The sequence below is a fragment of the Heterodontus francisci genome, chromosome 14 (assembly GCF_036365525.1).
Source record: "Heterodontus francisci isolate sHetFra1 chromosome 14, sHetFra1.hap1, whole genome shotgun sequence".
NCBI classification, from domain to species: domain Eukaryota; kingdom Metazoa; phylum Chordata; class Chondrichthyes; order Heterodontiformes; family Heterodontidae; genus Heterodontus; species Heterodontus francisci.
Window position 1 is genome coordinate 25,466,419 of NC_090384.1, and position 9,836 is coordinate 25,476,254.

The following is a 9,836-nucleotide window of genomic DNA, read 5'->3' on the forward strand; positions in this document are numbered from 1 at the left end:
GTGGTCATCTCCGCCCCACTCACACTAAATAACACACCACTGGAAGTGGTTAGAAAATCCTGCTACCATGGGTCCATGGTGACAGACAATCTGTCCCTTGATGCAGAGCTCGATACACGCATAGGGAAATCAGCTACCACCTTTGGCCGACTTGCAAAAGGCACATGGATAACACTGAACTGGCCCTTAGGATCAAGCTGCTGGTTTATAAGGCCTGTGTTCTCAGCACCTTGCTGTATGGCTGTGAAACATGGGTGACTTACATCTACCAGGAAAAGAAGCTCAATAATTTTCATCTTCACTGTCTGCGGCACATTATGGGTACATCCTGGTAGGACAAAATTACAAATGTGGCAGTCCTCTCTAAGGCAGAGCTCCCAAGTGTGTTGGCACTAATCAAGCAGAGGCAGATTTGGCGGTCAGACATGTCCGCACGATGGAAGATGGTCGCATACCCAAGGACCTTCTTTACGGTGAGGTAGCCAGGGCGAAACGACCAATGGAGTGTCCAAAGCTCCACTTCAAGGATGCTTGCAAGCGTGACATGAAGGCCCTAAATGTCGACTATTACACCTGGGAGTCACTAGTTGGTGAAAGAGGGAAATGGTGACATATCCTGTGGACTGGTGTGCACTACCATTACAACTGGCGCCAATGCTGAAAACAGCAACTCACAGCGTCACCTGACAGCTTCATATGTGGTAGAACCTGTCTCTTAAGGATTGGCCTTCACACCCATCAGCAAAGGTGCACCAAGAGAAGACACCCCACTGAAATGGATTGTTTGCTGCATGTCCATCATCTTTCGTAGATGGAAGGATGTCAACAAACCAACATGAGATAAGGGATCATTAAGGGATTGGGGGTAATCGATTAGAATGGACAGAAATGACAGAAAACAGAGAATAGGAATAAATGGGTCATTTTCAGGTTGGCAAGCTATTATTGGTGGGTGACGTAAGGATGATTGCTGAGGCCTCAGCTATTTATAATCTATATTAATGACTCAGATGAAGGGACTGAGTGTAATGTGTCCAGGTTTGCTGATGATACAAAGCTAGGTGGAAAAGTAACTGTGAGAAAGACACAAAGAGTCTGCAAAGCAGTATAGCTAAGTTGAGTGAGAGAGTAAGAGGGTGGCAGATGGAGTATAATGTGGGGAAATGTGAGGTTATTCACTTTGGTAGAAAGAATAGATAAACAGAATTGTTTTTCAATGGTGAGAAATTATTAAATGTTGGTGGTCAGAGGGATTTTGGTGCCCTTGTGCACGGAACACAGAAAGTTAACATGCAGGCACAGTAAGCAATCAGGAAGGCAAATGGTCTGTTGGTCTTTATTGCAAAGGAGTTGCAGTAGAATCTTGAATGGAACAGTGGAGTAGGTTCAGTTTATTGAGTCTGCACTGGCTCTCTCAAAGACACATCCAGTTAGTCCCATTCATTCTTTCCCCAAATCCCTGAAATTGTTTCTCTTGCAATGATTTATCCAACCCCCTTTTAAAGATTCCTGGTGAAGCTGTACCCACTAGCCTATCAGGTAGTGCATTTCAAATCCTATGCAACTGTTGCATTTAAAGAAAAAAGGTTTTCCTTCTGTCCCTTCTGGTTCTTTTGCCGATCACCTTAAATCTGTGCGCTCTCGAGTTATCAACCTTTCAGTCATTGCAAACAGTTTCTCTTTATTAATTCTATCTAAACCCTTCATGATTTTAAACACCTCTATCAAATCTCCTTTTAGCCTTCTCTGCTCTAAGGAGAACAACCCTCGTTTGTTTAGTCTATCCAGAAAACTGTACTAACGTCATCCCTGCTTCCATTCCAGTAAATCTGCTCTGTACCATCTCAAAAGCCTTTGTGTTCTTCCTAAATTGTGGTGCCCAGAATTGGACACAATATCCCAACTGGTACCAAACTAGTATTTAATAAAGGTTTACCATAAATTCCGAGCTTTTGTACTCTATGCCTCTATTTATAAAGGCCAGGATCCCATCTGCTTCATTAACCCATCAAAGAGCACAACAGTGAAGAAGTCTTGCTGAAATTGTACAAGGTTTTGGTGAGACCACACCTGAGTGCTATGCACAGTTTTGGTCTCCTTACCTAAGGATATACTTGCCTTAGAGGGGATTCAACAAAGGTTCACTAGATTGATTCATGGCATGAGGATTGTCCGATGATAGGAAATTGAGTAAATTGGGCCTATACTCTCTGGAGTTTAGAAGAATGAGAGGTGATCTCATTGAAACATATATGATTCCGAGAGGGCTTGACAGAGTAGGTACTGAGAGGTTGTTTCCCCTGGCTGGAGAGTCTAGAACTAGGGGATATAGTCTTAGAGTAAGGGGTCAATCATTTAGAACTGAGATGAAGAGAAATTTCTTCAATCATTAAATATATTCAAGAAAGAGATCAATAAATTTTTGGACTCTAAGGGAGCTAATTGTATATCAATAATTGTATTCAGGTGGTGGGTATTAACTGGGGACTCCTCTGTGCTCATGTATATATATATATATATATATATATATATATAGTTCACTATTGTCCTTTAGGGAAGGAAGGTCTGGTCTACAAGTTACTCCAGACCCACAGACTCTTAACTGCCCTCTGAAATGGCCTAGCAAGCCACTCACTCAGTTTCATTCAAGAAGGTGACTCACCACCACCTTCTCAAGGGCAGTTAGCAATGGGCAATAAATGCTTCAACGAAACAACCCTGACCAAGCTATTTGGGGTGAGTTGCCCTGCTCAAGCCACGACTGTGTTGACAAGGGGGCCTGTCTCTTACCAGCGATGCTCATATCTCGTGAATGCATAAAAAAGGATTGATTCCTGTACCTACAGAATATTTCCAGTGATTGATTCCTGAACATATGGAATATATTCAATCAGAGGGAGTAGGTTAAACAGCAAAGAGTACAAGGACATAGTACAGTGGTCTGAATAACAATCCTGATTCACGGGCCAATTGCTCGAGAACTGCCAACCTTTAAATCAGCAGTTCCAGTGCTGTCGGTGGTAAACTCAGCACAAATTAAGAGCTTTATAAAAAGAAACAACAGCTGTCAAGTGTGCAAAACCAGTGTATCATTCTGTGGGCTGCAGGTGCAGTCTGCAAGGGCTCCATGCTGACTGGTGACAGAGGACAACAGCTTCAATGATGCAACTCTGACCAAGCTATTCGGGGTGAATTGTCCTGCCCAAACCACTGTGTTGACAAGGAGGCCTGTCTCTTTAAAAATACTGATTCTCCTAGCGTGATGATGCTGGTTCTTGACATTTCTGTGCTGTTTGTGTCTAATCGCTCACACCACTAATCTACAAAAAGTTCAACTCATTGTGTCCAACAAATGAGAGGGAGGAGTTTTGTTTGGGGGACTGGAACCAACCCTGCAGTAGCTACACCTGTGAAACAAACAGGATGGTGGCTATAAAGGTCAGCTTGTGCTGGTCTACACCAGGGGAGCAGCTCTCTCTCTTTCACTCTTTGCCAGTCATCATCTCTTGCATCATCCTCATGAGTGCACCTGGAGTGAGAGGCATACTACTGACCTGCACATTGTCTTGATCTTCTTCCCCAGCAATGTGAAATATTATTACGTTGGGAACTGTTAAATCACACATTTTTAAATGAAATAACTGCAGAGATTAAAGGCCAGTTATTCACTGCCATCTTCACTTAGACATTCTGAACAAAATACAATTTGAAACCTAACATCACCCCACAGCATATTATGCTTCATATATACCCACAAACTAAAATCACCCTGGACTCCTACACACCTTCACTGTAAAACAGTTGTGCAGTACCAGATTCTGTCACTAGAAGACACTAGAGTATTTAGACAGTACACCAAATGGTGAAATTAGCAAAAATGGAAAGGCAATTGGACACCTCAAAACAGAAAATAAGATAAGATCAACAGACATACAAATTGAGCCATTTTTTTTATTTCTCACTAATTGGTAAAATATCCTAATCTATCCACATTGCTGACTGATTCCCCTACATTGTAACACCTTAAAAGTATATCAGGGTCCAGGTCTATTCCTGGGATCAGAACTAATAAGAACTTGTATTAATACAGCATCTTTCACGACATCAGAAAGGCACAATATACAGCCTGTTCTTCACTATTCTTGAAGTGTAGTCTCTGTTGGGGATAGGGAACACAGCAGCCAATTTGTGCACAGCAAGGTCCCACAAACAGCAATGTGATCATTATAAGCAGACAATTTGGGCTGAATTTTCAGGAGCCCTTGATGTCGAAATCCGTTGTGGGGGTCTGGGGGGGTGGTGGTGGGGGGGATGGGGTGCCTGAAGATGGCCCTGGATGAGCCCCGCAATGGACCTCGATGCCGGCAGGGCCCAACCCAATATGACCAGCGGCAGTGAGGCCTTGTGGCGGTCCCCCCGCCGCTCGACGATGGGACAGCAATTTAAATATTTAAATACATTTAAATAAGTGAATTAATTAATCTCACGTCGCCTCCTGATGACCCGCCACCATCTTCACCCCGGCAGCTGGCACTGCCGCGCCTTCGGATCCCGGTCCGGGGAAACAAAGTAGAACATTCGCAGGGAAGAGGGGGGTGGGGGAGGTAATTTATCAGTGCGGGGGCGGAGCAAAACGGGGTCAAATTAGCATCATGGGTGTAGGGATGGTGGGAACTGTTGTAGTTGAAAGTTTGTTTAGTTTGGGGGGAATCAGATGGTAAAGGTAAATGTTTTGGGGGGAAGGGCAAATAACTAATTTAACTGTCATTGGGGGGGTAGGAGAAGGGCAAAATGTATTTATTTATTTTAATTCCATTTTCCTTTAAATATTTAAATTTACCAGTAGGGCTGGCAAACCTTTAAAAATGGCATCAGCACCTGCACACAGACAGCTAACACTACTGCTGGGGACGGACAGCCACGTGATCGGAGGCCGGCCCACCCTGACTATTTAAATGAGCAGCCGCACTCAGAATCGCGGTGGCTATTTGGCGTGTGGCCGGCATGAGCTGGCCGCCATTTTTTTCACCTGCTGCCGATTTTGGCGGCTGGCTTATAAAATCTAGCCCTTTGTTTACGTGACAGTGCAACACTCCCTCAGAACAACACTGAAATGTCTACGTAGATTTTGTGCTCAAGTCTCTAGAATGGGACTTGAAGCCACAAATTCTAACTCAGAGGCAAGTGTCCTCCCACTGAATGAAAGACTAGAAAGTGTAGATGTACAAAGGCCTGGGTGTCCTTGTCAATAAGTCATTAAAAGCTAACATGTAGGTGCAGCAAGCAATCAGGAAGGCGAATGGTATGTTAGCCTTTATAGCAAGAGGATTTAAGTACAGGAGCAGTGAAGTCTTGCTTCAACTGTATAGAACCTTGGTTGGACCACACCTGGAGTACTGGGTGCAGTTTTGGTCCCCTTACCTTTGGAAGGATATAATTGCCATAGATGGAATGTAATGGCAGTTCACCAGACTTGTTCCCAGGATGGCGGAACTGTCCTACGAAGAGAGATTGGGGAAACTGGGCATGTATTCTCTAGAGTTTTGAAGAATGAGAGGTGATCACATTGAAACCTACAAAATACTTAAAGGGATAGACAGGGTAGATGCAGGTAAAATGTTTCCCCTGGTTGGGGAATCTAGAACCAGGGGACACAATTTCAAAATAAGGGGGAAGCCACTTAGGACAGAGATGAGGAGAAATGTCTTTACTCAGAGGGTTGTGACTCTCTGGAATTCTCTATCCCAGAGGGCTGTGAAAGCTCAGTCATTGAGTATGTTTAAAGCAGAGATTGACAGATTTCTAAATACAAGTGACATAAGGGGATATGAGAATAGTGTGAGAAAAAGGCATTGAAGTGGATGATCAGCCATGATCGTATTGAATGGTGGGGCAGGCTCGATGGGCTGAATGGTCTACTCCAGCTCCTGTGTTCCTATGAATCACAGCTGGCATACTTGATATAGTAAGCAAAACCTGTATATTCTAGAACTTCCTAGTTCAGGATCAGGCAGTCCATCACCTACACAACTAAGTGGCTCCCATTTGTTACAGATCAGAGTGCTTGTAACAGGGTTCATGGGGTTACAGGGAGAACAGAAATATACGTGCAAGAAAAGACTTTGCCAGTCCAGTGTGCTCAATGTCACACAGACTGCAGATGCAGGTCATTTATCTCTGGTAATTGCCAAGGGTTTCTACCTCTAATGAGCATCTGAAGGACTCCCAGAAGTATAGAGATAACATGAGCATGGCAATGGATATCAGAAGCTAGTTTGTTGACTTTAAATTAGGCAGTATATGACAACATGGTGGTGAAATGAGATCACAGGCCTGGCGATGTCACAGGGACTTGATAGTACCATGAGAACTCAGTGATGTTCTGATCATATCTTTCAACACAAACTTCTCTTTATTTTTTAACTATGTGCCTCTGTTAAACTTGTTTTCTGTGTTTTTGCTTTTGGATGCAGCTGTTCATTATTCTGCCATTCGCACTCTCTCTGGATTAATGCTTTGACTTTTACTACTACTTTTGTTCCGTGACATCTCTGTCATTTAATCTCCCCTGCCCTCTGCCCTATCACACATTTTCCCTTTTGTTCTTCTTCCCTCCTCCCTCTTTCACTTGCTCAAAACTGATTACATCTGTAACTTTTGCCAGTCCTGATGAAAGGTCACAGAGCCGAATCGTTAACTCGGTCTCTCTCTCTGCAGATGCTGCCTGACCTGCTGAGTATTTCCAGCACTTCCTGTTTTTATTACAAATTTCTCTTCTCCCTGCCCTGCTTAATTTTCTTTCCTGCTCCTGAATCATTCAGCCCAAGGCTATGGGTTCCACTCTCACCCAGATGCACATCTTGAACTGAGGCAGGCAGGGCCATTAACTCACAGGGAGTGTCGCTACAGAGCCCTATCCCATCTCAAGCTGATGTCCATTTCTAACAAGGCTGGGATGGAATGGAAGTGGTCACTGGATAAGGGCAGGGGTGCGAACCTTGGGGCAGTTTTCCCCTCCCTAACTCAGGTGTAGCATCCAGAATGCTGCCCCAGACAAAATCACCAAACTCCCATAAAACAGGTCAAAGTCTGGGATCTTTTTCCTTCATGTGGTTCAGCTGTCCAGTGGGTAATCTCACAATGACATGCGGTGCCTTACAAACTCTTTTACATGATAATTTGACTGAAAACTAAATATTACAAAATGCACTAAAATAGAAGTAAAATACTGCAGAAGCTGGAAATATGAAATAAAAACAGAAAGTGCTGGAAATACTCAGCAGGTCGGGCAGCATCTGTGGAGATAACGGTCACAGGCCTGAAACATTTACTCTGCTTTCCAAGCACTTTCTGTTTTTATTACAAAATGCACATTGTCCACTGCAGCACTAACTATCCCCTGCAAGCAGCTTTAAGTGGGTTTCTAGACCAATCTGTCCCAGGGTCTGTTCTGTGCGTAAGACAGTGAGGATCCTTCCTTTAATGGGCATAAGCTACACAGTTGTTTTAACACAGTCACTGGGTTCCTGCCAGACAAACCCAAGAATAGGACTTGTGAATCCGACCGAGCAAACGGCCCTTCGCTTCCTCGTACATTCCCAACAATAAGTAAATATTTGAATGTGCGCTCTAAAGATTCTGGAATACAGACAAGCAAAAGAGTTCCCAAAATGTTTGCGGACTCGATATGTATGACATCAATTGGCGTGGGATTGAACAGGCTATTCATGAAAAACTGTAACAAAAACAGAAGGGAGGAGTTTAACCTTTCGGGAAGACAGTTTTGACGATGGGTCCGGACCTCAAACGTCGAATTCCTCTTGTTTCTCTCTCCACAGACTTGCCAGCGTTTTCTGATGCAAATTCCCAGCACATGCATTTGTTGCTTTGAAGCCAATGCCAATAGGGAAGAGTTACTGTTTAAACTATAACATCCAACACATCACTCGGAGATACTGGTCCCAGCACCAGTCACATGGACAGATAGAAAGCACTGAATGGATCGACCCCATCATTCAAACACTTTCAACCCCACGCAGATTCCAATAGAGGGAATTTCTTGCACTGGCAACTCGGTTCGGCAGCAGACAGCCTGCGTGCAGACGGGTTTCCCAAACATTGACTACAAACAATCCAGGTTCCTGCTGGCGGGGCTGGGGGCTCTCTATTCTGCAAGAACACAACTCGGATTTCTTCACATTCTGGACAACTTGTTTCTCTGCCACAGTTTGTATAACATGTATATATACCACACACACTGTATAGTCACACACACTGTCAGTCACACTGTGTCCAGGAGCCAGTCACACTCTGCCCACTGTCAGTCGCATTCTGCCAAGGAGTCAGTCACACTCTGCCCAGGCGTCAGTCACACTCTGCCCAGGAGTCAGTCACAATCTGCCCAGGAGTCAGTCACACTCTGCCCAGGAGTCAGTCACACTCTGCCCAGGAGTCAGTCACAATCTGCCCTGTGTCAGTCACAATCTGTCCAGGAGTCAGTCACAATCTGCCCTGGAGTCAGTCACACTCTGCCCAGTGTCAGTCGTAATCTGCCCAGGAGTCAGTCACAATATACCCAGGAGTCAGTCACACTCTGCCCAGTGTCAGTCACACTCTGCCCAGTGTCAGTCGCAATCTGCCCAGGAGTCAGTCACAATCTGCCCAGGTGTCAGTCACAATCTGCCCCGTGTCAGTCACACTGAGTCCAGTGTCAGTCGTAATCTGCCCAGGAGTCAGTCACAATCTACCCAGGAGTCAGTCACACTCTGCCCAGTGTCAGTCACACTCTGGCCACTGTCAGTCACACTCTGCCCAGGAGTCAGTCACACTCTGCCCAGTGTCAGTCACACTCTGCCCAGTGTCAGTCACACTCAGCCCAGTGTCAGTCGCAATCTGCCCAGGAGTCAGTCACAATCTGCTCAGGAGTCAGTCGCAATCTGCCCAAGAGACAGTCACAATCTGCCCACTGTCAGTCACAATCTGCCCAGGAGTCAGTCGCAATCTGCCCAGGAGTCAGTCATAATCTGCCCTGTGTCAGTCACAATCTGCCCAGGAGTCAGTCGCAATCTGCCCAAGAGACAGTCACAATCTGCCCAGGAGTCAGTTACATTCTGCCCAGGAGTCAGTCACAATCTGCCCAGTGTCAGTCACACTGTGTCCAGGAGTCAGTCACAATCTGCCCAGTGTCAGTCACACTCTGCCCAGTGTCAGTCACAATCTGCCCAGACCCAGTCACACACTCTGCCCAAAGTCAGTCACAATCTGCCCAGGAGTCAGTAACATTGTAATTACACCGGGAAAGTTCACAGCAGTTTGTTTGATGAAACACAGGAGTTGGGATCAGGATCTCAGCCCCGATGCCAGGACGTTTGCATTTACCTGAGTTTACCCCGCACTCACCTCGGGACTCTCAGCACTGACATGCACCGGAGGCCGCTCCTCTGCTTGCTGCTACCCCGTTGACCAGTTACTCAACTGCGGTCCCGAAACAACAGCACATCGCTGAGCGAAGCAGAGGGAACTGAGCGAGAGCTGGGGAGGGGAGCGTAATGCAGGTAATAGAGCCGCACTTGACTACCGTATTACACCCAGTCACAGGAATAGGGCAGGCAAATAATGTATGTAATAGATCCGCAACACATTACTGTATAATACCCAATATAAGGACACATGTGTAACTCAGAGCCATATTCCACCACCACGTTCCAACTAATGAAAAGAGCCGCGAATTGACGGTGGGTTTGGAGCTGCGGGTTGCAACATATTCATTTAATTATCACAGATAAAGGAAGCAGCTTGAATTCGACTGGAATAAAACAGAAAATGCTGGAAATACT

At 45.3% G+C, this 9,836-nt stretch overlaps 1 protein-coding gene across 2 annotated transcripts in view; it reads right to left on the reverse strand.

The window, feature by feature from the left end:
• Positions 1-9,533, reverse strand: part of tp53i11b (tumor protein p53 inducible protein 11b) — a 238,178-nt gene extending 228,645 nt beyond the window's left edge. The window contains exon 1 of one of the 2 annotated variants that reach the window (XM_068045915.1): positions 9,379-9,533. The gene's annotated coding sequence lies outside the window, so the exon portion shown is untranslated. The remainder of the gene's footprint in view (positions 1-9,378) is intronic. The other variant, XM_068045914.1, reaches the window with a different exon arrangement.
• Positions 9,534-9,836: the final 303 nt, after the last annotated feature.